This window comes from Peromyscus leucopus, chromosome 11 (assembly GCF_004664715.2).
Source record: "Peromyscus leucopus breed LL Stock chromosome 11, UCI_PerLeu_2.1, whole genome shotgun sequence".
NCBI classification, from domain to species: domain Eukaryota; kingdom Metazoa; phylum Chordata; class Mammalia; order Rodentia; family Cricetidae; genus Peromyscus; species Peromyscus leucopus.
In genome coordinates this window covers 55972883-55999873 of record NC_051072.1, presented here as the reverse complement: position 1 = coordinate 55999873, position 26991 = coordinate 55972883, and the positions used below count along the sequence as shown (strand labels likewise).

The window sequence follows — 26991 nt, the reverse complement described above, 5'->3', positions numbered from 1 at the left end:
AGGTCATGGATCCAAACACCAAACACTTTGCAAACGCTATCTTCCATTCCATAACCGAGAGAATGGAAAGGGGAATGTTGTGGAAGGTTACTTTAAGTATGTAAAGGTGTGACACATTTGTTTATGCTGCATTTGATTAACTATGTAAAGATGTGTTGCTGTTTCACCTTGCCTGCCTAAAACACCTGATTGGTCTAACAAAAAGCTGAACATCCAATAGCTAGGCAGCAGAGAGGCAAGGCTGGCAGGGCAGGGTTGGAGGGAGAGAGAGGAGAGAGAGAGAGAGAGAGAGAGAGAGAGAGAGAGAGAGAGAGAGAGAGAGAGAATGAGGGAGAAAGAGAGAGAGAGATACCTGGGGCCAGCCAGGTGGCCAGACTTGGAGGAAATAGTGAAAGTAGGACCTACAGAAAGAAAGAAAGGTTAAAAAGTACTGAGGCAAAAGGTAGATGAAGAGAAACAGGTGAAAATAAGTTATAAGAGCTAGCAAGAAACAAGCATAAGCTAAGGCCGAGAATTCATAACTAATAGGAAATCTCCATGTCAGGATTTGGGAGCTGGTTGGTGGCCCAATAGAAAGCCTGCTACAGGGGGCCATCAGTGATTTTTGTCGCAGGCACCTGATTATTGAGTGATTATGAGGCCCAGGTCTCTGAGTCACTGTTCTCTCACCTTACCCTGCCTTTGCTGTCTGGAGACAGGGCACCTAAGTAACAATTCATTTCTTGTCTTTCGAAGAAACATATCTTTAGAAGAACAAGAGCGTCAAAAAATCACATTAAGTAAACATGAAAAAATTACTGGAGTTGGTTTTTATATAATTGAAGTTTTTTAATCATGGATAATCCAGGTCAAGACTCATTTTAAGAGTTTTGTCCAACAAGACTGACTGAGGAAGAGAAGGCGCATTGAACAAATGCTGAAGCCGAGCTATGGTGGTCAAAGCTGGCCTGGTTGCATTTCTGTGGCAAAGATGGGTGTGTGTGTTCAAGGGACCTCACTGGAAACATGAGTATAAGAACACGGTGTTGCTCTTCATGTTTCTTTTGTATCCTGAGACAGGCTCCCATATATAGTCCAGGCTGGCCTCGAACTCATGATATTTCTCCTCCCTCTCAGGTGTGTGCCACAAGGTATGATTTAGTGTTTTGGATGAGTTCTTTTTTGTGTGTGTTGTTGTTTGGGGACTCAAACCCAGGACCTTTGTACATGCTAGACAAGCACCCCCACACCGAACCCCTCTCCCTATCTGTTCTGTCCTTTTGCTTTAACCAACTTTATTTTCTAATGAGACATTTGGGGGGCTAGAGGAAGGGTATTCAGTCCCGCTTGGTCTAGTTTTGGCGTCACCCCACCCTAGAGCAGCCGGAGGGGAGGATTCTCACGACAGAACATGTTTATGCAGGATTCCTCATCCTGCCCTTCTCTTATGGAAAGTTTCCCTGGCTGTGGGAGCACAGCCGAGAAAGTTGGTGGCAAGGGGTCCTGGAGGGACCACCCTCTGATACATTGTGTGATGAGAATTAAAACCAAATCACTTCCCATACTTATTCTGAGGCTGAATCTAGAGGAGGAATTTTGTTTTCTTTTGTAATCTGATCTGAGTGAAGCTTTGTGTTTGTTTAGATCAATGTTGACAGGTGTCAGTCATCTTGACACCAGGCTGGGAGTCATTGGCATCCTGACCTGCCCACAGGTCTGTTAGCGTAGCTGAACCGAAGGTCGTAATGCTGTGCTTATTCAACTCTGCCTCCCTGAGAGGACAGTCAGGCATCTCCTGTAGTAACATCTGAGCTGTGAGGCACATGTGCAAAAATCTTACTACAAAGATTATTTTGTGACTAATACATACTTTAAGGAAGCAAATGAAGATCTAAAAATGTCTTATCAAACAGAGGAGTCAATAGATACAAAATACATTTCAAAAAATTATGATTATTTAATTGTATAGACACACATTAAAAAAATTCCCCTAAAGTGTGGAGGAAACCAAAGAGTGTGGAATGAGTGTAGTGTATCTGGTGTCCCTTGAAAGGCTGAATTCCATGTCCCCCAAAAAAGTGTTTCCCACCTCCTGCTATGACAGTGTAAGTGGATGCTCTCCTTAAGTAAAGGCTGGAAGGAGGCATCTCTCCTTTCCTCCCGACCTCATTCAGAATGGAGTCAAGGAAGGGCAAAACTGACCAACTGAGTTCTTTTGATGGATATTTACATTTGAACCTCCGACCACAGTATTTCATAGCAACAACCAGAGGGGCTGTTTCCGCTGGCTCATGGCTTCTATCTCCGTCCATCAGGGTGTGGAGGACACAGTAGAACATCTCAGTTCTTGATGATGGAGCCTATCGCATAACTGAGGCTGTTCACATTCTGGTTGATCAGAAACCAGAGGCTGGCTTTGACATTCAAAGGCTCTCCTCTAGTGACTCACTTCTGCCGGCCAGGCCTTACTTCCCAAAGTTTCCAGAATCTCCCAAAACAGTTCCTCAAGCTGGAGACTAAGAGTTTAAGAATTGAGCATGTGCAGGAACATTTCAGATTAAGCCATAATGAACAGCAAGGGAGATTTATTAGAGACTGTAAGTGAGGAAGAGCCAGCACTGGTGAAGTCTGCAGGAGAGCCGGCTCACTCTGGGTCCAGGGCTATGTATGACCTGGCCTGCATCTGACCCTATAGCCACTGGAAAGAGTGCTTAGCCAACATAACAAATTCTCCTTCTTCTCCTTCTCCTTCTTCTTTCTTCTTCTCCTCCTTCTTCTTTTTCTTGTTCTTCTCCTCCTCCTCTTCTCCTCCTCCTTTTCCTCCTCCTCCTTCTAAGATTAATATAATTACATCATTTCCCACTTCCCGTTCCTCCCTCCAAACCCTCCCACATACCTCTTCTTGTTCTCTTTCAAATTCATGGCCTCATTTTCCATTAAATATGTAACAACATACATTCATGCATACATATTCCTAAATACATAAATACAATCTGCTCAGTTTGTGTAATGTTACTTGTATATATATTTTCAGGGCTGACCATTTGGAGTTAGACAACCAACTGGTGTGTTCTTCCCTGAGGAAGACTATTTCTCCACCTCCTGACTCCTTGGCTGCCTGTAGTTCTTTGTGGATAGTTGAGGCCTCCTGGTCTTTCCCTGTCCATGTTGTTGCTCAGCCCATGTTTAGGCAGTCAGGTTGGTAAGTCTTGATGCTTGTAGGTGCTGATATTTTCAGCAGACACAATCCCACAGCAAACTCCCTGATCTCAGACCCTTATGGTCTTTCTACAGTGTTCCTAGCCTGAGTCTTAGATGCGGGGGTGGGGGGAGGTTATTTTGTAGATGTATCCACTGGGACTGGGCTCCATGACACCCCATTTTGACTGGAGTAATGGCTTTCTGTAATGGTCTCTATCTATTTCATAGAGAAGTTTCCTTGTTGAAGGCTGAAGAACTTATCTGGGGGCTTAAGAACAAAGGTTTGGAATGTAGTTGGGGATTACCAGCCACTATATCTTCAAGTTTAGCTGTATTAAGCTAAGTCAAACTCCACTTCCTCAAGATGTGAGTCTCTGGTACCCAGAACACTTACAATTGACCCAGCATAGATCTGGGTCACATTGTCCTTCTTCAGCTTAGTGCTAACAGACAACATGACTAGATCAACAAAGACCCTGGCTAACTTGCCACAAATACCTAACAGGTGCCTAGGGTGTGGGGCAGCAGGAGGTTAGAGACTTGATCATCCTTTGGAAATGCTTGTATCAAATGTCCTCTAAGGTAACCCACCCAACCACAGCCTACAGAGGCCTGATGTTTGCGGTAAGTACACATCAGGACTGTGAGGCCTGATGTTTGTGGTAAGTACACATCAGGACTGTGTGGGGAAAGGAAAATAAGGGTTTGATTGGTAGCAGAATCCAGAAGGTTCTGGAAGTGCCATTTGAAATGAAAACCTTTAGGGATACAGGACAGGAGACCTGAGAACAGAGATGGTCACATGGTCTGAGCTTACCACTCAGCCCGGGAAAGCTCATTCAGCAGTGTGTGTGGGACTACCATACCTCATGTCACTGATGCTCAAAAAACTTTACTTGAAGTCCAGGGAGAGATCTGTAGTGCTGAGGTCTGTTCTGGAAGGCCCGTCTCTCTCAAAGTGGGCCTGAGATTGATTTTTTTTTTTTTTACTGATGAGAGAATTCATGTTTTCTGAAACAGTAGGTCCTGAGTAAGCCTTTGGAGCTCATCTGACATTCTGGAAGGCTTGCCACCTCTGAACAAATGTCCATCCAGACACTTAGGAACAATGGCTTGGCCGCCTGCAACTCCTTCCCCAAGAGTCCTGCTTTTTCTATTGCTAACGTATAAAAAGTTTCCAGTCGGCACCTCCCCTGATGTTCACAATTAATCACATTCAGGGCGGGGACAGAAGGTGGGGAGGGAGCTTGGAGCCTGGCCGGCCCCAACTGTCAGCAAGAGGAGGCAGATATATTGGTCAGGACAATTAGAGAGGAGGGTCAGGACATTAGAGGCTTTGGCCGAGAGTCCTGGCGATCAGGCTAGGCTCCTTTGGACAATGAATTAGTGTTGGCTGAACGAACCCAGTCAGACAAAGGGAATTAAAAAACAACTTTAATCAAGGCTAAGCCTCATTTCCCAGCCAAGGCAGCCATGTCAATGCCTAAGAATGTCTGCTCTGGGCCGCCACGGTCCAGCTTGCCTCGTGAGTGGGGACCCTGCACCTGCACCGGACAGCAGTGTGCACAAATGATCCAGGTCAGGGAGGACAATCTGGATCATTCTTGTTGCTTCCCAAAGATTTCAGCTGTGAGGCTGTTTATTTGTGAGGTAAGGGGAATTGAACCCAGAGCTCAGTCCATGGGAAGCAAGCACTCTCCCACTAACCACGCCCTCCAGTCCGGACTCTTCCCCTTCCCTGACAAAAGACAACACTTCTCATTTGAATGCAGATTAGTACTGAACTCTGAGTTCATGAAGATAGATACTTTCAAGTTACCGCCAAGAACTACATGGTTAGTCCCAGGGTTGAGCTGTAGTTGGACTGATCATGGCTTTCAGAACATTCTCCCATCCCTAGGGCCTCACCAAGGGCTCCTGGTCCTCCAGTTGAGTGAAGAAGCCACTCACCTGTGGGTGGAGGGGTGCTGCAGGGGGTGGACTGTCCCATACGTTCTCTCCTCTTCCTCAGACACTCAGACAGATGGCTTGGTCTGAGGTTTACTGTCAAATCTTTGATGGAAGCAGGAGGAACTTGAGGATCAATTAACAGCATTAGTTACTTCTGGCTGGGGAAATCAAGGAAGGCAAATTGATCTCTGAAGGAAAGGTTGGGTTTAGTCCAATGTTTCTGAGCTCAGATGACACCTTGCAATTGCATCATGGGCAGTGATTAGAACAATGAGCGCTGGGACTCACCCAGCCATTTCTCCTTCAGCTGCCTGGGGCGAGGCTCGAGTATTGGTATTGGTTCGGTCCCTCTGGGTGTTAACATGTGGCCATGTGTGAGAACCCCCATCTGAGGCTTCCAGCTGAGAGAACGATTGTATGTGTGGGCATGTGTCCCACCTCTCTCCATAGTGTGTGAACTCCTGGGACAGTGATTGTATGTGTGAGAGCGCATGTCCCGTCTCTCGCCATAGTGTGTAAACTCCCGGGACGGCGCTTCACACCTTGGCATCTTTTCCTATGGTTTAACAGAAAGTGGGGGCTGAGTAACCGTCAAGTATGAGTACTTGATGCACGGATATAACAGCATCGTTCCTCAGACCGCCTATCCCCTGGAGGCGGAAACTACTACTTTAAATATGTTGTAAGGCAGAGGGCTCCTAAGAAAAATCTGGGCCAGCTGGACCTGTGATTACTCTTCTAGTTGCTTAAGGCATGTCTAGACAGAAAAAAAAAAAAAAAAAACAGCCCTCCCAGACAGTGAAGGCAGGTGTCTGGTGGGGATTTTTGGTGGTGGTTTCTGTATTTTGGTAGAGCGTCTGATAGTCAGAAGCCTTCTCTTAGGAGGCCATTAGATAGATCACTTGTTGGGGAAAGTTCTCTTAGTCACTAAGACTTCGCATCTGCTTTGCTCTAGGAAGGGTAGACCGTGGTACTTCTTGTCTAAATAGTCTGGGAGGATCCTCTTCAATTATCCCCCATACACCATTGAGAGCCAAGCACCCGTAGTCTGAACACTCAGTTTAAAATGTTTATCAAAGAAACAAATGAAACAACCCCTCCAAAAACAAAACAAAACACAAAGAACAAAAGAACAGTGAGGTAAACAAGTCAGAAGAGGGAGAAACCGGGGTTCAGAATGAAGACTTCCCATGGGAACCTTGCTGCTAACAGCACTATGGGCCATATAGGTTTTATGTTTTTGTTTGTTTGTTTGTTTGTTTGTTTGTTTGTTTTTGGTTTTTCGAGACAGGGTTTCTCTGTGTAGCTTTGCGCCTTTCCTGGGACTCATTTGGTAGTCCAGGCTGGCCAGGCTGGCCTCGAACTCACAGAGATCCGCCTGCCTCTGCCTCCCGAGGGCTGGGATTAAAGGCGTGAGCCACCACCGCCCGGCAGGTTTTATGTTTTTAATAGTCTGAGGTCATTTGGGTTTTAAAAATAGAACACAAAAAAGAGAAGTTATTCAGAGACACGGGGAGTTTCACAATTAAACGAAAAGGGGGTGTTTGCTTTGTTCTCTGTGCTAGGGACCAAACTCGGAGCCTCGTGTATACCAGGCCAGTACCCACCTTGACGTTCTCTGGCCTGAAGCTTTCTGGAGACAGGGTCTCACCGTATAGCAAAGGCTGGCACTGGTCTCACAAAGTTGGCCTCAAACTCCAGATCCTCCTGCCTCAGCCTCCCGAATGCTGGTATCGGCAGGCGTGTGCCGCTGTACCCAGAGGAAAGCAGGTTTCTTGACTTCCATGTCCGGGTGTTTTCTGCTCTCCTCGCTCCCCTCCTTCCCACAGACACGGACTGCGCTAAAATAAAAACCCACAACGGACACTTACTGAGAACGGTCCCGCTCTAATCACGGCGGTGGGACAGAGCGGGAGACTCTTTGGCACAGGGGCCCTGGCGAGATGCTCTGAACTTGCCGAGGTGGGAAGGGGACAGTGTGTTCCAGAGGAGAGGTCGGGGAGCCCAACCAGAGTTTTGTGACCGTTCTTAACCAGCTGCCTTGGCTCCATTGAGCTGGCATTGTTAAGAGCGGTGACAAAGATCCGTGGGCCAGCAGTGATCACAACTGATCTTGCTTACAAGAGACACAAAACTGACAATCTGGCTCATACAACTGCGCTGAACAGGGGACGGGTCTGGGTGCGGGCAAGGCTGGATAAAGGGGCTCCGGTGGGTTCAATAAAAAGAGAATATATGCCGGGCGGTGGTGGTGCACGCCTTTAATCCCAGCACTGGGGAGGCAGAGCCAGGCGGATCTCTGTGAGTTCGAGGCCAGCTTGGGCTACCAAGTAATTGAGTCCAGCACCGTCTTGGTTGGCCACAGAGGTGGGCTTAGAGGTGGGCGGTAAGAGCGGCTGTACTCTGATGGTTAGAGCTAAGTCCACACTCATCTTGGGTCACAAGTAGAAAAACAGCATCACGTTAGTCACAAGGGCTGAAAACAGGACAGTCTGGGTTGGCTGCAGAAGGCCTGGGGACAGGGGGGCTGTCTGCAGGGGGACCCCATGCTGCCCCGAGGGGAGAGTGGGCAGAAGCCCAGGCAGGAGGCGATCACCGGAGACTGCAAGGCAGGAGGTTCAAAGAGCAGGTTAGAGGCAGTCCCCAGTGCGTGTATCTGGAGGGGCTGGAGACGAAGTGAACGACTGCGGACTCAAGACAGGGGGCTGAGTCATCTCTTCTCTGGAAGGTCAGAAATCGGGGAGGGAACCGATGCTGGCGCTGCGAGGGTGAGTGGGCGTCTCAGAGACGGAGGCTGGGGGCTGTTGTCTACAGAAGTCCTCGGGGAAGGAAGGAACAACTTCCGGACCCCGAGTCAGCCCCCTAGTCCCTGGGTGGGTCAGGGTCCCTCACCCCGGGGCACTCTCGCTTTCTGTCCTCGAGGTCCTCAAAGCTTGCGGTGGAGGAAGAACGGCAAATCCAGAGAAGCGGTCCCCGACTCCCAGGCTCCAGGGAGGAGCTGACATTAAGTCACATTCATCACCGAGGGGGTGCTGGCATCCGTCCAGGGGCCCGAGAGGCTTTGCAGGGCAAGTGGTGCAGGAGCCGAGCTGGAGCGATGTAAAGAGAGGAGTGACAGGCGAGAACCACACGTTCCTAACAGGGCTCAGCAGGGTGTCCCGGAGTCTCACACAGGGCTTCCGAGGACGGCCATAGGCACTCTCACAGTTAGACATTACCGGAGATCGGTGTAGTCCCAGGTTTGCTACCGTGGGCCAGAAAAGGGGGTGGAGTCGGCGGCAGAAACAAGGCCGGTGAAAAGTGGCGAGGAAGAGGTGGGGGCTTGGGAAGCCCCCCACTTTCCACGGAACACCTCTTGCAGGGCCTATCCCCACCCTCTCAGCCTACAATGCTTCCACGCGTCTCCTGAGCCTGTTGCAGCCCGCAGAAACAGGCGGGGTAACAAAACGCATGCATCACAGGCAGATAAAAGCCGAGCACTGTGGGGGGGAAAGCAGTCATTCCTGAAACTTCGTGGCTTTTCTTTCAGAGACAAGCAATCAAAAAGAAGGGGAAGGAGACCCCCAAACTATGGCAATGGAGAGATGCCCTCCTTCCCCCACAGGAGCTGCCTAAGTGGCAAAGTTTGTGTGCAGCACTGTCCTCTGCTGGCCACCGCTATATCTGCAGCTGAATGGCAGTGGCTTCTGCCATCTTGACGGGACTATGGAGAGCACAGGTGATTTGGGCTTTTGAATCGTTGTACGTTGAGTAACATGCAACATGCCATCGTTAAATCCACACATCCTGCTCTTTAGAAACGGATTCCGCAGCTTGGGTTTTCAAGCTTTCTAGTTGACTCTCCTACTAAGACAAGCGCTCTATGAAAAACCTTAAGGGCTTGAAAAAGGGTTTGTTGGTTTGTTTTTAGCATTTCGATGTACATATAATGGTCATAGTCACTTGGAGATGGGCTATGAAAGTAGAATAATTTCCTAGGATTAACTAACTTCCAACTAATGTCTGATAATTTCATGATGTTAACAATAATGAGCAACATGGATTGAACATGTATAGTTATTGGTACTTTTTGTACACTACATTAATTTTTATATATGTGTGCAAGTGGGAGAGAGAGAGGGAGAGAGAGAGAGAGAGAGAGAAAGAGAGAGAGAGAGAGAGAGAGAGAGAGAGAGAGAGAGAGAGAGAGAGAGAATGCGTTATTCTTCAGGCACAGTCCATCTTCTTAATACTTTTTTGTTGTTGTTATTGTTGTTTTCTGAGGCAGGGTTTCTCTGTGTAACAGCCCTGGCTGTCCTGGAACTCACAGAGATCCACCTGCCTCTGCCTCTGGAGTGCTGGGATTAAAGGTGTGCACCACCACCTCACAGCCTTAGTAATTTTTAGATGGGTTCTCTCACTGGCTTGGAGCCTGACAATTAAGTTGAGGGCTGGCCAGAAGCCCCAGGGGACCACCTGTTTCCACCTCCTCAGTGCTTAGATTACAAGTACTAACTCCACACTCTGGAAGGTGGGGGAGGGCAGAGATTCTGATGGCCATCTGTCTATCTCAACCATCCCTCCTAGTATAAAATGGTTCCCCATTCTCCTCCGACAGCTACCCCAGGGGTCTTTAGCCTTAAATCATCTGTGAGATATTTTTCCTGCTGATGAAGGACTTCCATATCTACCATCTTATTTAAACCTCACAACCCCTGTGAAGCAGCTAGTTGGCCTGTATTTCACAAATTAGGAAAGTAAGACACTTAGTTTTTTTGCCCATATTCTCACAGCTGGGTCAAGTGATTTATTCTGCCCATGTAATGGAAGCTGCTAAACTGAGGTGAAACTTGGCCAGAGGCCAGGAAAAGAGAGGAGTAGGCAGGGTGGTGTTGTTTTTGCTCTTTGGGGGGACCCACCACCCAGCTCCCAAATAAGTCACACACAGAGACTTATTCTCAATTATAAATGTCCAGCCTTAGCTTGGCTTGTTTCTTGCCAGCTTTACCTAACTTATCCTGACTATCTTTTTTCTCTGTGCTTTTACCTTTCTCCATTTCTACATACCTTTCATTACTTTTTACTCCATGGCTTGCTGTGTAGCTGGGTGGCTGGCCCCTGATGTCCTCCTCCTTCTCTGGCTACTTCTTCTCTCTCCTAGATTTCTCCTTCTAGATATTCTGTCTGCCAGCCCCGCCTATCCTTTCTCCTGCCTTGCTATTGGCTGTTCAGTTCTTTATTAGACCATCAGGCATTTTAGACAGGCACAGTAACACGGCTTCACAGAGTTAAACAAATGCAGCATAAACAAGAGTAACACAGCTTAGAATAATATTCCCCAACAGCAGGGCTGTGAGGAGAAACAGGTCCTCACGGCACCATGGCCCAGGTCAACATTGCTCATTGTATCTGAAGACTTTTGATCTGGTCTCCATCAGATATTCTAAAATTGAGGGGGTGGGTGGGGTTGAGAAATAAGGTCATGACAAAGACAAATGCGAAGTAAAGGCTGTTGGAGAGAAAATAGGGTTCTTAAAGGTTTTTCTCATCTTCTTTTAATATTTCTACATCTTCCTGTGGAATTGAACCCTCGGTTATGATCAAATGCCACAGAACACACAGAGCCCTGACCCATGTCCCCCAGTGTGATGACACACACAGAGTTTCTCTCATTCATGGAGTTGGTTGTTAAAGGTTTGTCCTTTTGGGAGGCTTCGGGAGGTCCTAATTTGCTTTCCCATTTTCCTGCCCCCACTTTTATCAGGGTCTTTATCAGTAAGAAGGGCTGCCATTATTATATGATCACAAAGTTTTCATTTGGGGTCAGTTTAAAATATTTCAAATTTCATTTTCATTGTGAAATGTTCCTACCAAAAAAAAGTGGCACAGAAACAGGTAGAAATTGACAACAAATTTAAAATAGTTGCATTTTCTAAACGTTGTTACATTATTGATTTCCAAATGAATCCCATGATGTTTGGAGATTATGCATTGGCTTGTTGAAAAGAACATTTCTAGACTAATTAAGTTCCATGGAATTTCTCTGAGCAAAGCAAACAAAACAAGAAGGATTTACTAATTAGGCAGCTCCCAGAACCAAAGAAGGTTGTTTTGGTGTGTGTGTGTGTGTGTGTGTGTGTGTGTGTGTGTGTGTGTGTGTGTGTGTGTGTGTGTAGGGGGGGTAGGGGGTGCTTTTCAAATCTTTATTTTTAACTGACACATAAAAATAAACGAAAGGGTACCATATGATATTTCCATATATGTATACATTGTATAATATTTTATATTAAACATACCTGTCCTCAATTATCCCCATTTCTAGCTTTTTGAGCACACAGTACCTTGCTGTTACTGGTAGCCACCACTCTGTGTGACAAAAAAGTGCAATTTCTTGCTCCTATCTTAACAGCCCCTCTCCCCCTCCAGAATAAGTTCTGAGAACTCCCGCCAGCAACCTGACCAAGCAGTATTTACTAGAAAAAAACAAAGGTGAGAAACAGAAAACAACTTAATTGATTACAGCCTCATCAATCAACCTGTCAATGGTCACAGCTTCGTTAAGAGCTGGCTACATGGTTTCCTATGTCCAGCCAAGGCTCAGTTTCTGTTCTTGGAGTTTGCATTGGTTGATTTGTTTGGCCTAGGGCATGAGTTTGGTCTTCTCGAAAGGTTCCTGAACAGCTTTCCAATGATGTTACCGTTGCTAGGTTTTGGTGGTAGTACGTCTGGATGTGGGCTATCTTGGTTCTGTGTCTGCTCAGCAAGAATGCCCATAGTGCTGTTACTGGGGGAAGTGTTCTAGATAAATGCTCAAGTCAAGGTGGCTGGCAGAGTTCAGTCTTCCACGTCTTTGCTGATTTTCTGCCTGCTCTTTTTTTTTCATTTAAGTTACTCACTGCTATTCCGTATGTTTGAGTATTTTGTCTCCATGTGTACCATGTGTGTGCCTGGTGTCTGCTGAGGCCAGAAGAGGGTGTCAGATCCCCTAAAACTGGAGTTACTGGAGTCACAGAAGGTTGTGAGCCAACAGGCAGGTGCTGGGAATTGAACCTGAGTCCTGTGGAACAGGAGCCAGTGCTCTTAACCACTGAGCCATCTCTCCAGCCCCTCCACATGTTCTCTGAACAGCCAGACAAAGGTCGCTGCAATCTCCACAGTAGTCACAAACTCGGCTATTTCTTCTTTAGCTTCCTTCATGTCCAATTTCACACATTTTAACAATCTGTTTTTATTATGCTGTGTCTTCTTGTTGAATTGAACCCCTGTTATTATGAAATGTTCTTCATTATCTCTGAAATATTCCCTGCTCTGAATTCCACCTTGATGATAACATGGCCATTTCTTTATGTTGAAAGTAGATCTCTTGAATTCTGTTTTTCATTCCAATTTTTATTCCTCTATTTTCTACTTTAGATTATTTGAATATCCAGTATTATAGTTGATTAACTGTGTTTGGATAATTAGGGTTCCATTTCAATTTACCTATTGGTTTTGGTTCTTCAGGGGTTATAATATACACCCCTAAACCACCACACTCCACCAACAGGTGCCATTTCATCATTTCAAATGAAATACAGGCCCCTTTCAATTCCATCAGTCCTTTTACCTTCCTCCTTATGTCTACAGACAGTGAAATATATTCTATACAGCTTAGGGTTTTTTCTCTTTCAATAGCCGTACATGCTTTAACATCTGATGAGCGAAGAGCTGTTTTCACTAGCATAGATATATGCTGCATCTTTTTTTTTATGTTGCTCTTTACATCCCAAGCCTCCTTCTAATGTCATCTCTCTTCAGCCCAAAGATCATCACCAGCAATTCTTTTTGGGTAGGTCTGTTGGCCATAATAAATTCCTTTATTTTCTTCATGGCATAGGACACCACGATGACCATGGTTAGACCCTACTTTTGGGTCAAAAGAGCAAAAATGAAAAGGCCCATAAATCTCCTACTTGGCAAACTAATTTTAAAGTATACTTTTTAAAAGGAAGATTTTGAAAGGAGGTGCCCTGAATTGATGTGCCTTTCCCCAGAAGACAAAGGTTATTAGATGAAAATCCCAGGGCCAGGCATGGGATACCTCCTTGTCAGTTATTGGGCAGGGAGGCCCCAGAGACCCCCAAAATAACAAACTATTGTCATTTTCTAGATTGCACACTATAGCTAGATGGTGAAACCCTATTTCTGGATGACACCGTACACTTCCGTTGCAGAAAACGGAAATCAAGCTGTAGACTTCCTTCCTGTTGACTAGCTTTCATAGTGGGTAAAAAAAAAAGTGCCATCCAGACTACTGGAGAGAAAAGGTCATAAATGGTCTCAGCCAGCACTGGACCCTACATACTGCAATACCGACCTCGGGTTGAGATGTCCGTACCAGGCAATAGTGGCATGACTGTTATTGGGGAACCAACAGTCTTTTAAAAAATGTATTTTAAGCTTACTCCACAGCAGAATATTCATGCCTGCACTGTAAATATGTCCACAGCCCATAACTGGTAGGGTCATAGGACCTAAACAGAAAATCTATTACTATTATTTTATTAAATGGATATGTTGTCAAACTAACTGCCTTTTATATATGTGAGTGGTTATTCCTATAAATTAGTACTGTTGTCAAGTTGTCCAGAGAATCTCTTTTAAAAAGATTTATTTGCCTATTTTTATTTTTTAATATTTATTTTACTCGTATGAGTCTTTTGCCTGCTTGTATGTTATGTGTACCACATGTGTGTACCTGGTACCTGAGATTGTCAGAAGAGGGCGCCAGACCTTCTAGAACTGGAATTACAGACAGTTGTGAGCCATCGTGTGTGTGCTGGGAATTGAATCTATAAGAACAAGTACTCTGAAACACTAAGCTATCTCTTCAGTCCCAGAGAAGCTTTAAAAAAGTTAACAACAGTTAATGCAGAGACCCATAGCATGTCAAGTCCTACGACGAATCCATGAAGATTGAAGCTCTGCCCTAAATGGGACATCTCTATCAAACCCTGACGACTCAGGAAACATTGCAGAAGAGGGTGAAGAGTGGAAAGGCCAGAAGGTGAGGAGCAGAGCTGTGAAATCCTGTCTCCTGGACACGATGTGACCATTGCACTCAAGGCTATGGCTAGTCACCCACACAAGGCCAACATACAACCAAGCTGGTCAACATTTTAGTATGGATCTGAGAGGCACTCAGAAGGCCTCACCCCTGACTGTGGAGCTATTGGTAGATGAGGGCTGCTTGAGGAGAGGAAGACAGTTTTCTTCCAGGATGTGGCTCCTGGTAGGTTTCCCAGACTCCAATGCATGGCCACACCCCTACTCACATACAGGTACCACTAACTGGACTCACAGTCACATAAAAGAAGAGTGTATGAAGGCGGGAGGGGATAGGTCAGGGTGAGGCCAGAGGAAATTAGGGTGGACACAATCAAGACACACTGCATAGATGTATGAAAGTTATCAATGAATAAAAATATTCCTTAAAAAGTGGGGAGACCACCACAGAGATTCATCTCTGCAGATCTTTTAGACCTTGTGTCTTTTTCTCATGTCCAGTAATTTTAATTATAATCAATATAACAGACTATAATGGACTTACTCTATTTTGATTCAAGTTTGTCTCATCTGTGTTGGGTTTAATCACCCCCTGACCCCCTTGCCCTAGCTTTTTACTACGGAAGCTGGGTCATGGATTTGAGGGATTTTTCCCTTTTCTTTCTCAGATAAACATTTAAAGCTATAAATTTTCCTCTGAGTACTGTTTTAGTTATGTCTCATACATTTTGATATAGTATAGTCATAATATTTTTCAGCTCAAAATATTCATTAATTTCCTTGTTCTTGTTTGACCCATGGATTAGCTAAAGCGCTCTGTTTCATTTCTAAACATTTATTTATTTGTTTAAAGGTTTATTTTTATTCATATGTAGGAGTGTTTGGTCTACACATATGTTATCCACCATATGCATGCTTGGTGCCCAGGGAGGCCAGAAGAGAACATTGAATTTCCTGGTACTGGAGTTACAGATGATTGTGAGTCATGCACACAGGTGCTGGATTCTAACCTGGATCTTCTGAATGGGCCTCCAGTGGTCTTAACCACAGAGCCATCTCTCTAGCCCCCTGATACCTAAATATCTTCTCCAGATATGGTGTTTTGACTCTTGAATTCTAATTTAATCCTGGTGAGTTAATGAAACACAGTAAGAACTGTTTCTGTTAAATATATCAAGCATATTAGGCTTGTTTTTTATGACCAATACAATTGTCATCCTACTGAATATCGTTGTGACATTCACAAGCAGTCAGTCATGATTTTGGTATGAAGATTTACAAGGGTTAACTTAGTCAAGCGTGGTCAGCACCTCTATATGCCTCTAATTTTCTATTTTTCCTGTACATTGCTGGGCAAATGTCATAGTCCTGCACTTCTCTCCTTTTATTAATTTTTGCTTTACTCTCCCCCTCCCACTGGAGACTCACACAGGGCCTCACCATTGCCAGAAGTGCGCTACCACTGAGTCAGGTCCTCAGCTCCTGGTTGATCTTTCTGTAAAGTTCTGAATTTGAGTAAACAGTTGGCCCTCCGAATCAAAGGCTCATGCATCTGTAGATTTACCCAACCACAAATCAGAAATATCTGAAAAACTACATCTGCACTGAACACCCAAGATTGTTTTCCTTGTAATCATTGGAAATCATCCTAATTGAGGCATTATTGGCAATTGCAATAAATCTAGAGGTGACCTAAAGCACACAGGCCCTACACACAGTTCATGTTATATGGGGGCTTGAGCAGCCACAGACTCAGGGGCCCTAGGGAGACACGGAGCCAATCCCCACAGACACCCCCAGGTACCACGTACCCTGGCAGGATCTCCTCTTCTTCAACTATGTTTTGAAATGTTCCTTTTGTCTTTGAGAACAAGCATCATCTTAAAACCCCTTCCACCTGACGATGATATAAATACAGTTTTCTTACAATGACTTCTTTGCTGGCACATCTCTCTTCTCTCCAGCCTTGAACTTCTCCGAGGTTTTTTTTTTTTTTTTTTTTTTTTTTTTTTTTTTTTTTTTTTTATTTGAAGTGAGAAATGGAGTCTCCTGTAGGAAATTATTTGTGAGCTTGCTGTTTTCCCTCATTTGACAGTGTCTGCCTTTCCAGGGTTTGGTCATTTATAGTTAATGCGGTTATTACATAATCGAGTTAAACTACAATAACTTGCTGTTCGCTTTCTAATTGCCTCAACTGGTCTTTGTTCTTTCTTTGATTTTGGATTCATTGACTTTAGAAAGAAAAAAACACACTCTACTGTTTCTCCACTGTTTGCTTATTGGTTATAACTTTTTCCTTTTTAAGCCTATTTTTGTAGTGGTTGCTACAACATGAATCTTTAACTGGTCACAACCTCTTCTGAGAGAATGTTGCCCTCGGTAGCTCTGTATTTCTGCTCCTTTCTTCCACCCTTTGTGTTACCCTTTTCATACGTGTTCCGGGCATGTAAACCCTGCATGCATTGTTACCAGGAAGTTTACATAAGAAAAACATCTTTTTTTTTTTTTTTTTCTTAAAGGCTTAAATTACAGATTCTGTATTTCATACATATTTACTGCCCGGCTTCCTTTATTGCTGTGTGCAGATCCACATTCCTATCTGGTATTGCTTGCTTCTGTTTAAAAATTATCTCCTTTCATTTCTTTCCCTGATAATCTTCCTAGCGATGACTCCCCAGCTTCAGCTGCCTGAAAATGCTTTATTTGCTGCCTTTACTTTTGAAAATATTTTTGCTGGGTGCAGATTCTAGATTATTAGTTTTTTCCTTTAATAACTTCTATTATTATTGTGACTTACTGTATATTAATATCTAGTAGGGTGAGTTCCTCCTCAATTCTTTTGTTTTTCTAATTTATTTTTCCCACAGGAAGTTTAAAGCCACCTTGTCCGACTAAAAGAACGTTCTGGTGATACTTTTAAAAATTCTATGTGTAGGTTACCTTGGGAGTAATTAACATTTTTCTGATCCTATACGTTCCTGTGTATGAGACAAGTTTTTTTTTTTACCTTTTTCCAAGTGTTCATTTGCATTTCTAAATAGCATCCAAAATTTTTTTCTCAAATAAGTCTTCAATATTTCTTACTATGTTTAGAGATCTTTCATATTTTTGTGATTGGTCTTGTAGGTGATGAAGTCTTGTTATTTGCTCTAAGCAGCCTTTGTGTAGGGAGCCTATTCCTCTCCACTAGTCTTGTCCCAACCATCCCACCGTACTCACTCATATTCCCCATTCATTTGCTGGTGACTTTTCCAGTGTGCATTGTAATGGTTGTGCATTCTTACATCTGCCATGTTGGGAAACTGAGGTGGGCAGAAATGCTGCATTTAAAGCATTAGATTCACAATAAGACAGATTCAGATAAAATAATTTACAATGTGTGTAAAAATGTACATAGGCTTGAAAGAGAGAAAAAAGTAATATATGCAGTTATATAAAAATAGTTTTAAAAAATAAAGTTTTTAAAGATAAAGTAAAGGTAATATAAAAAATAAGCCACGTAAAGATGGATATCACACAGAGAATCTGGATTGTATTGTCTTTGTGATTTTTAACTGCAGAAAGACATTTGATTGTAAAGACTACTCAGTTAAACCAATATGTATATTTTAAAGGTACCTTGACTTCAAAATTGTGTAAGGATATATTGCTTTGGAAAGGAGGCTCTGCTTTTGTTCCCACAGAAGGCAAGAGGCTATGGGTTTGTTCCAGATTAAGATACATCAGATTTGACTCCTTGAAAGGTCTCCAATGACACCATGGCCTAGATGATACAACATCCAGAATGGTTTCAAGACAACTGGCTCAGAGAATACAGCCTCACGAACTACCTCATAATCCTAAAATTTTCTTTATGTTCCCATAAGAATACAGCGCCCTCATCCAGCAGGAAGTAGTATGAGAAGCTACGCCCAAATTCCCAAATATACCAAGCTGGCTTTGGAGATGGAATTGGCTCACTCCTTCTCTAAACCTAAGCATATTTGCTTAAAAAAAAAAAAAAAAAAAGGTTGAGAGATTCCTTTGTCTTATATCAGAAGAGCCTTCTGGTGTGGGACAGAGAAAAACCAATATTTTTATTTAAAGCAGGTTGATTATAAATACAATCTCTTTCTAAAGAAGAAAAGGGAATGCAATATCATGGCATATATATATATATATATATATATATATATATATATATATATATATATATATATGATGAAAGGGTAGATAAATAAACCTACTTTTAAAGAGCAACACATTCACAGCATCTGCAGCACCTGAATGTCTTTTTATACTGTCCTGATAGTGCCTTTCTTCTTCCCCTCTGGTTCTGGATGCTTTATTCTTCATTTAAATCCCGTTCCATCCTGTTGCATTATGTATAGTTTATGGAGTGTACACGTTACCGATCTGTCATCTTTTGACTGTATTTCAAGGTAGCTCCTTTTCCACATGGTTAGATGGATTTTGCCTTGAGTGCATCTGCAGTAGGAACCACTTCCTGTGGAGTCCCATGGGCTGTCTGTGCAGGCATCTGCGTGACTTGGTTCACATTCCCTCTGCTGGCTCCGCTCTTAGATAATTTTTATGTTTATTTTTTGACTATAACTTCCTTCAGTTATGGTTAGGAGAAACTCTGAAAAACACCCACACATGGCACAGTTTTGGAAGCTTGATTTCTGGAGGTCTCCTCTTCTACCACCCACAAAGTCAGGCAGACAGTCAACTTCCTGCCACAGCCTTCCACCCGTGGACAGAGTTTTCTAGTCCTTATATGGAGGAAACAGTCCCACCTGGCTTTTAGCTCTAGTCAACAAGACCAGTTCTGTCTCCTGTCCCTTGCAGCCCAAGGCTCAGCCCTCTGCTCCTGTGGCTCTTAAGACCCTGCACCTAGGTGCCACAGCCCTAGGAACCATTTGATTTTAGCATCTGCTCAATGGTATACGTTTGATTTCCTATTGTCTTCTGGGCATTTGGGAACGTTCCTTGCTTGTTGAGCTTGGCTATGAGATGATATTAGCAGCCACAGCGGCAAGGACATTTTGACTCTGCAATAGCAGTGCGACCCTTATCCCTCTTGGGCCCCGATGTCCTCAACATAACCGGAAGCAGGCAATTTGCAGAGGTAGTCTCTGACTCCAATCCATAACAATTGCCTGAGCGAGGACCGGGCGTTCTTGTAACCGTTGCTGTGGTTGTTTTTGTTACGAATGCCATTACGTAATCTCACTGGTTTTTAGAAACGTAGATAGTATTTTCCTGAGAGGAAGGGGTCCACAAATTCAAATGACAAGCAGACTAGATTCCCGATCCTATAAGGCTGTGGTTCAGCTTCCCAAGGTAAATCATGGTAGCTGATGGACAGCACAAGCAGTTCGAGGGTCGGCTTCGACAGCTTCTATTACAAAGTAACGAGGCTGAATTCCAAGGTCTGCAGACTCTACCTTATTGACTTGCATGCCACCTCAGGGGTGTGTGTGGGGTGGGGGAAGGCACAGAGTGCCAACAGTAATTGTTAGTAAGCTCAGTTGGAGGATGTCGGGAGATGCTCAGAGGCCAAGGTTCTGAATGTTTCTCATTAATTATCTTCAAAACAAACTCTCAGCCTAAAAACCCCAATTAGAGAGCCGCTCAGGGCTCAGACGGCCGTGGTGGCAAATTCGCCCTGTACTGGTTTTCATTTCAGAAATTGGAGCGGTACAGTGGAAAACTGTGGTCTCTGAGTCAGCCAGGCTGGGTTCAAATTCTTTCTCTCCCATCTACCAGCTTTAGGACAGTGGACAGATGAGCTGGCGGCTCTGTGCCTCAGTTTCCCCTTCTGAAAGGTAGAGGTAACAATATCACGGCATGCACTTCTCCACACTGTTGCACAGATTAAACCAGTAGCTCTGTGAAGAGCCTGTCTTAGCTATTCAGAGATGGATTAGCCATCACCCCGTCCCTCATATGGCACTTCTTGGTCCTTACTAGGACACAAGCCACCTCTGGGTTGGTGCATATGTCAGCAAGGATGGCCCTGAGGATCCTAAAGACAGTCCCTCCTGTCTGAGCAGAGGACACAGGATCTGGAAGCTGGTGACACTTTCCTTCCTCGGTCGCATTCCCCTCCTTTCTGGTCTCTTCCGGTTCCTTTTAGTTCTCTTGACTCCAACTCCCTCTCCATCTCCTCTGCTGGGTCTTCACACAAAGTCGCCCCCCCATCCCGTCCCCAGTGTTACTGGGCCTGTAGCTTGCCCTCAGAGTCTGGGACTCCGGAAGCAAGCCTGGTGCTAGCCCCTGAGTGGTATCTGTCCTGCGGCCTTGCCCTAAAGTGGAGCTCCTAAATCCAGGGACTTTCTCTTCTCAGGGCAAAGCCTGAAAACTCAACTGAGAGTTGAGCCTGCTGCCTCCCCAGCCAGAGATTGTTCTCGTGGTTAGGAAGGGGTGAGTGGCGGCTTCAGTCCCCGCAAAACTCTTTTCTCAAACGAGCATTGGATGTGCCAAGCTGACGTCACCCCTCTTTAACTGGTCGCAAGGAGTCCAGTCCACTTTGGCTTTAATTAAAAGATCACGAAGCTTGGGTAAATGATGGAAAAAAAGATATAGGGGCAAAGAGATTAAAGCTGTGCTTTGTTCTCATTGGCAAGTTTAAAGTTTGGAGAATATTGAGTTATTGAGCCTTTCGCCATTACGTCTGAGGGGAGGGTAACAGAACCAGCCTGTGGGGCACCCGTGTGTCCTTCTGAAGGAGTTCTCAGCCGCCTGCTTTGGTACTGTCATTTGTCACTTGATAACGTGTATGGACGGATGCTCACACAGATCGACACTCACACAGATTTACACACCTAGGACCCTGGACTTCCCCCAGTATCGAAGTGTGGAGAAACTGAAGTCAGCGAGAAAGCAGTGAGGCCTCTGTTTGTTTACTCATGTTGCTATAACAACAGGCCAGTCATCAAGCACCTTAGTGCAGCAGAAACATACTGCCTTGCAGTTCTGAGACTGGGGGTTGCTGCCGCACACTCCCTCTGGAGTATGATGTGTGTGTGTGTGTGTGTGTGTGTGTGTGTGTGTGTGTGTGTGTACCTGGCCCCTCTCCTAGTTCTGCTAGTTCTTGGCTTGTGTGCCATAAACTCAGTCTGCATGTGGCATACTCCTGGTGTGTGCGTGCCTGTGTCCAGATTTCTCTTTTATAAGGACATCGGTCATATTGGATTAGTAGCCTACCCTGCTCCAGAATGACATCATCTAACTAATTACATCTGTCTTTCTCTCCTACTTTCAAGACTCCCCATGATGGCACTGGGCCCGTGTATTCATGATGATCCAGAACGCTCCCGACGGAGGCCATATCTCCATAGACTGGGTATGAGGATTTCAACATGACCTTGGTTGGGATGGGGGTGACACAATAGGATGTTAGCTGAGCAAGTGGGGGTCCTGGCCTGGCCCTTCATAGTGGCGATGGGCATAAAGAGCAGACCACGTGGAGGAACATCCATGGCTGGCGAGCCTATCAGGGTGTTTGGGAGGGACACCAAGTCAGAGTTATTTTAGCCAAGGGAGGTAGAGCTGCAGTTGGGATTGTTGGCAAGAAGAACTGTCATTTGGGTTTCTAGAGATGGACACTTTCAATTTTGGACAGACAGTCTTGTCTGCTCATAAGTCACCAGGATAAACAATATGATTACACTGAAATAAAGAAACTTGTTCTTGGAACAAAATGATGACATCACACACCAGAATGTGGTAGCCGCAGAGTGAGACAAGAAGACTGTTTCCCCAAGTGAGGACTTACACTGGCCTGTTGGTCTTGGGTATTAGTTACCTGTGTGCTGCTTCAGCAAATTACCATGAACTTGCTGAACTGAAGCATGAGTTTTCTCCCTTAGCACTGTTGTTCAGAAGTCTGATGTGGTTCTCACGAGGTTACAGTCAAGGTACGCTAAAGACTCTTTCCTCCAACCTCTAAAGCGACTCAAATTTCCTGGCCCGTGGCCCCTTTAGGCCGGCAGTGTAGCATCTCCCTGACCCGTCTTCTGCTGTCACATGTCCCTTGCTGAGCCTTTATTTTGCCTCTGTCCTCCACCTCTACAGATTCTAAGCGTGGTGACATGCTTCCTATCCCACCGCACAGGAAGGAAGCTGAGGGCTAAGACGGGAGGATTTTGAGATGTGGAGCTGCTTGAGTTGGGTAATGAGACCCTGTCTCAAACCTCAAAAACAAGAGGGGAAAAAGGAACTCAGGACAGTCACTCATACCTGGAGTCCCAACACTTGGAAGGGGATGGCTGGAGGTTCAGGAGTTCCAGGTCTCTTGGTTTCAGGGTGTCATCCATGGTCATTTGACTCTGATGCTGCAGGGCCTGAAGTGAGACGAACGTCATGGCCGGGAACACGTGGTGAAGGGCAGTGGCTCACTCCACAGGGTGAAGGGCAGTGGCTCACTCCACGGTGGACAGGAGGCAGAGAGAGGAAGGTCTATCCAAGGAAAAGATAGACCCTTCGATGGCACGCCCTCCTTCGAATAGCTCATTCAACTGTGAGCTTCAGGGGGTTCATCCGCTGATGAGTTAATGACCTTGTGACCCACTTGCCTCTCCAGAGTGCCACCAGCCGGGAGCCACGCTTTCACTAGTGAGGCTTTGTGAGTATGGGCCGGGGGGGGGGGGGGGGGGCCGGAATGGGAGGGTGGTGGATAACGTCTTCAGAGGAAAGTTTGGACAAGAATATACACTTTGTGTTCTGCTTGCCTTTGTTCTTTCTTTCTTTCTTTCTTTCTTTCTTTCTTTCTTTCTTTCTTTCTTTCTTTCTTTCTTTCTTTCTTTTTTCCTTAACATGTTTTAAATGAAGAAAACGAGCTGTTCAAGTTTTGGTCTTAGACACCCAGCTCACAGTGGTCCACAGAGATTTAAGTTCTTACCATTTTTGATGGTCCAAAATGCATCTCCAGTGGGAAAAAAAACCCAACACAGTAAGGGGATCACTGACAGCCGGGATTCCCACTGGTCACGGGAACAAAGAGAAGGAAGGGGGCCTTGACTCGGTTCTAAAGGACATTTTGGGTCAGCTGTGCCTTACCCCAGACTTGTCTCATAGGCCCTTATCGCTCATGCTCTGATTTGGCCGTAGGATGTGGGTCTTCATCCACGAGGAAGTGACGAGCACAACATTTAGCAAACAGCTATGGGGAGACACCTTGGTGTGAGGGGGCCAACCTTAGCGAGACAGACTGGAGATCCTGTCAGAGCTCACAGAGGGCAAGAGGGACTTAGGGGCTTGAGGAATTAGGAAAAGAAGACAAAATAATAATAATGGCTTCTTATTATTATTATTACTTTATTATTATATTTAGAGACAGAATCTGTGCTGTGGTGGGAACACTGGCCTAAATCTCCCGGGCTCACGTGAGAAGGGTGCCTGTCTCCTAGCCTCCTAAGCAGCTAAGACTTTTTGAAATCAGCCCTTAAAGGATTGGCTCAGTAAAAAGAAGGTTCTAGAAGACAATTTAGATAAATTAGGGGAGACAACATATGGGACATGGTAATATATTGGACATATGTGTAACAAAATTATATGTATAAAAACAAAACAAAATTCAAGAGGGTTAGATGATACACAGAATCTGTGTGTCCTGGGTCCTCAGTCACCCAGTTCTTTCTCTAGAGGTAATCTTGATATTAATGTATATTTAGCAGAGAACCCATCCACTCCCTCCCTCACAGTTGAATGATTGAACCATCTTTTAAGAACAGAATCAAGCATGTGTGTTTCCATTGTTTTCTCTGTGGCGAGTTATGTGGCAACTCTTTCCAACCACTTACTCCACATAAAAGTCTCCCCACACCATTTTGAGGGCCAAGTTCCTGCCTCAAGATGCAGAAAATTGGAGGCCAAAGGTAATTATACAATGTTAACCGATCCCTGCCCCCACCCTGAAATCCACAAATATCTCCAGAGACTTTGGGTTCCGACAGGGCACTCATTGTGGGATTGAGCCAAAGGGAGCAGGATCCAGATCTAAGGCCCTGGGAGCCCCAGCAGACCTGTGGCATAATCGTCAGATGGAGACCAGATAGGCTCAGGTGGGGACCAGGGCCGCTCGAGACAGCCAGGGCTTCCTCTGCCAGGAGCTAATGTGCAAAGGTTTTCCCCAGGGGACCCTTAGAGACCACGGGCATGCGGCATGGCACTGGACAAGAGGGGTTTACAGACTAGGGAGGAAAGCAGAGAGCTGGCAGATGGAGCCCAACTCCCCCCAGCTGGGTTTCCTGACCAGAGAAGGCCTCCCTCATGGAAAGGTTACAAGGGAAAGATTCCGATTTTTCTTCCCCTGCTGTGAAATCAATTAAAAACAGGATGGATACAAAATGGTTTTCTAACCTCCTCCACCTCCTGGCTGGCTTTCTTCTTGGGGATGGGCCAGCCCAGAGTGAGGAGAGACAGGAGTCTCATGGTCTGAAAATTCAGCAGCAGCTTAAAGAATGGTGGCCTTTTGCCCCAGCTCTCCTCAGGGGACCTGAGGCTGGCTGGGAAATGTCTCCCTGGAACATGCACAGAGGAGGAGGATCTTGGGGAAGAGGAGCACAGGGGAGCCAGCCTCAGCTTCTGTGGCCCACAGGTTCCTCCAGAATAAAGCAAGCAGATTTAAAAGAGAATTTATTTCCCACCAAATAATTCAAAGGACTTGTGATGTTTAGACATTATTGATTTATAGGAAGCAACACCAATAATTTTTCTTTCTTGCTTTGGTCTATGAAAACTGATCCTGATAATATTTACTGAGTGAGTTCCACTTTGATCCAGGCACTTAATTAGGCACTTTCTTAGATTAACTCTGATTTGTATAATACCATGCCAGATTAAATAATATTTTCTCCAATTTCAATATAAGGAAGATGAGGTCCAGAGAGGCTAAATAATCTGGCAAAGACAAAAGAGTAAATGTCAAAGCCAAGTCCAATTTACATTGTCTGCTAACAATGATAATGCTAATATAACACTAGTGATTGTAATAATAGTTGTACGTTGTTTGAATATCTGTGTGCCTGATTGGACTCTTTGGTAAGTGATACCTGTAATCATCATAACAAGCAGTAAAAAAGGTTCCCAAGATCCTTTTACAGATGAAAAGGTCATAGTTCAGCTCAAGGCCATGCGCTGACTTGGTGAGTCTGGCCTTGAACCCAGGTCTTTTTGGGTTCTTGGATGTTGGTATTCAGTCTGATATGAATGAACGAAACTTCAGGGATTCAGGATGATACATTTGTCCCTAGGTACTTCTGGTTCTTCCTTTGTCTCCAGACAGAGGCCCCGGCTTGTCTGTGGTTCTCTGAGGCTGAGCTGGGCTGTCCACACAGAACACAAGAGTCCCAGCCAACACGCACTGTTCTCAGCCACACGTAATGTTTCCTAGGGCCTTGGCCAACTTGGCTTCGGCATCTTAGACATCTTGAGGGCCATGGTTCTAAGCATCCTGAGTGGATCGACAGATTTTGTTAGGACATTCTGCTTCAAACCACAAAGCTGCCTACATTTTCCCCAGTGACGAGTATGAGCTGGAACTGACCAGTCATTTCAGAGTCTGGCAATCCAGGATGCTCTTTGCACACTCGATGAGAGGTCATGTGGATAGGACTCCTTGGTTTAAATGCTCTCCCTACTCATTCGATAGGTCTGATCTGCTTTGACTAACTGCCTTCTCTGAACCTCCACTTTCCAAAACACAGCCTCCCCCACATCTTTGGGGAGTCTTGATTGACATCTGTGTCTTCACTCACCTGTCCCCATATCTTCTTCACCCTCAAACCTGTCACCCATGAACAACAGCAAGACAGTCTGTTTGGACTGACGTGGAGAAACAGCCAAACCATTTTCACACTCATGTCTTTCGGGCCCATATTCACCATATTCACCATATTCGCCGAAGGGCCGGACAGGACTGGAGCGCAAGTTCCCTCTCACTCTGTTCCAAGTCATCCCCACTCTGAGTCAGAAACATTGCCCTAACCTGAAACAGTTCCCCTAAAGTCTTAAAAACTCAGCCTGAAAGGCTAACTCACCCTCAAATTGTAGCTTATTTCCAGAATAATCCATTTCAAAGGCTTATTTCTTGAAACTGAGATTGCCAATTTCAGTAATCTCACTAGTACCAGTGGCTGATCATTCATTCATTCATTCATTCATTCAACCATTCATTCAAGGTTTATTGAATGTCTTTTAGGGACCAGGTACTGATAAGTACTGTGATCAAGGAATTCAATTGACGAAAGACCCAACTACTGTCTTCTCCAGTCCATCACCACTGTGGTCCTGGGGCCATGCTTCCCATGGGCATCTCTCAGTCTCTGAGTGTGACTGGGCTGCTAAGGCACTTGCTCCTTGGGGACATGATCCTCTGGTGGCCACCTTTGACCTTGTTGAACTACTTTCCGCCGTTGCATGGTCTAAGAGGTTTTTGCCCAACCGTTCCATGCTCTCTCCTTCACTGGAGTCAGACTTGCTCACTCTCCTGTGTGCCGCCAGAGTGGATGACGTTACCTAGGGACGGCGACAGGGGTGGCTGAGCAGAGCCAAGAAGCGAAGACAGAGGAAGGGGCAGGGGCTGGGGGCGGACCTGTACGTTCTACTCTTTCCACAGTAGGAAAGTATGTCAAATCTGCAAAGGCCCTTCTTTACAATTGCCAGACCAGCTTTGATAGAAAGCATGATGTTTCAGGACACAACCTCAAAGGATTCTGGGCATAAGGAAGCTATTTGTAGAACCTTTTTTTTTTTTTAATTTTACCTACACGATCTGTTTTCCTTCCCCTAAACCCCCCCCCCCTTGATGGTGATTACAGTCTCATCTTGGTAGGGCCAACTCCAGACTTG

General features: G+C 45.1%; 1 protein-coding gene across 1 annotated transcript in view; it reads left to right on the top strand.

Moving 5' to 3' along the window:
• Window positions 1–26991, top strand: part of LOC114709173 (cardiomyopathy-associated protein 5-like) — a 101188-nt gene that overhangs the window by 22115 nt on the left and 52082 nt on the right.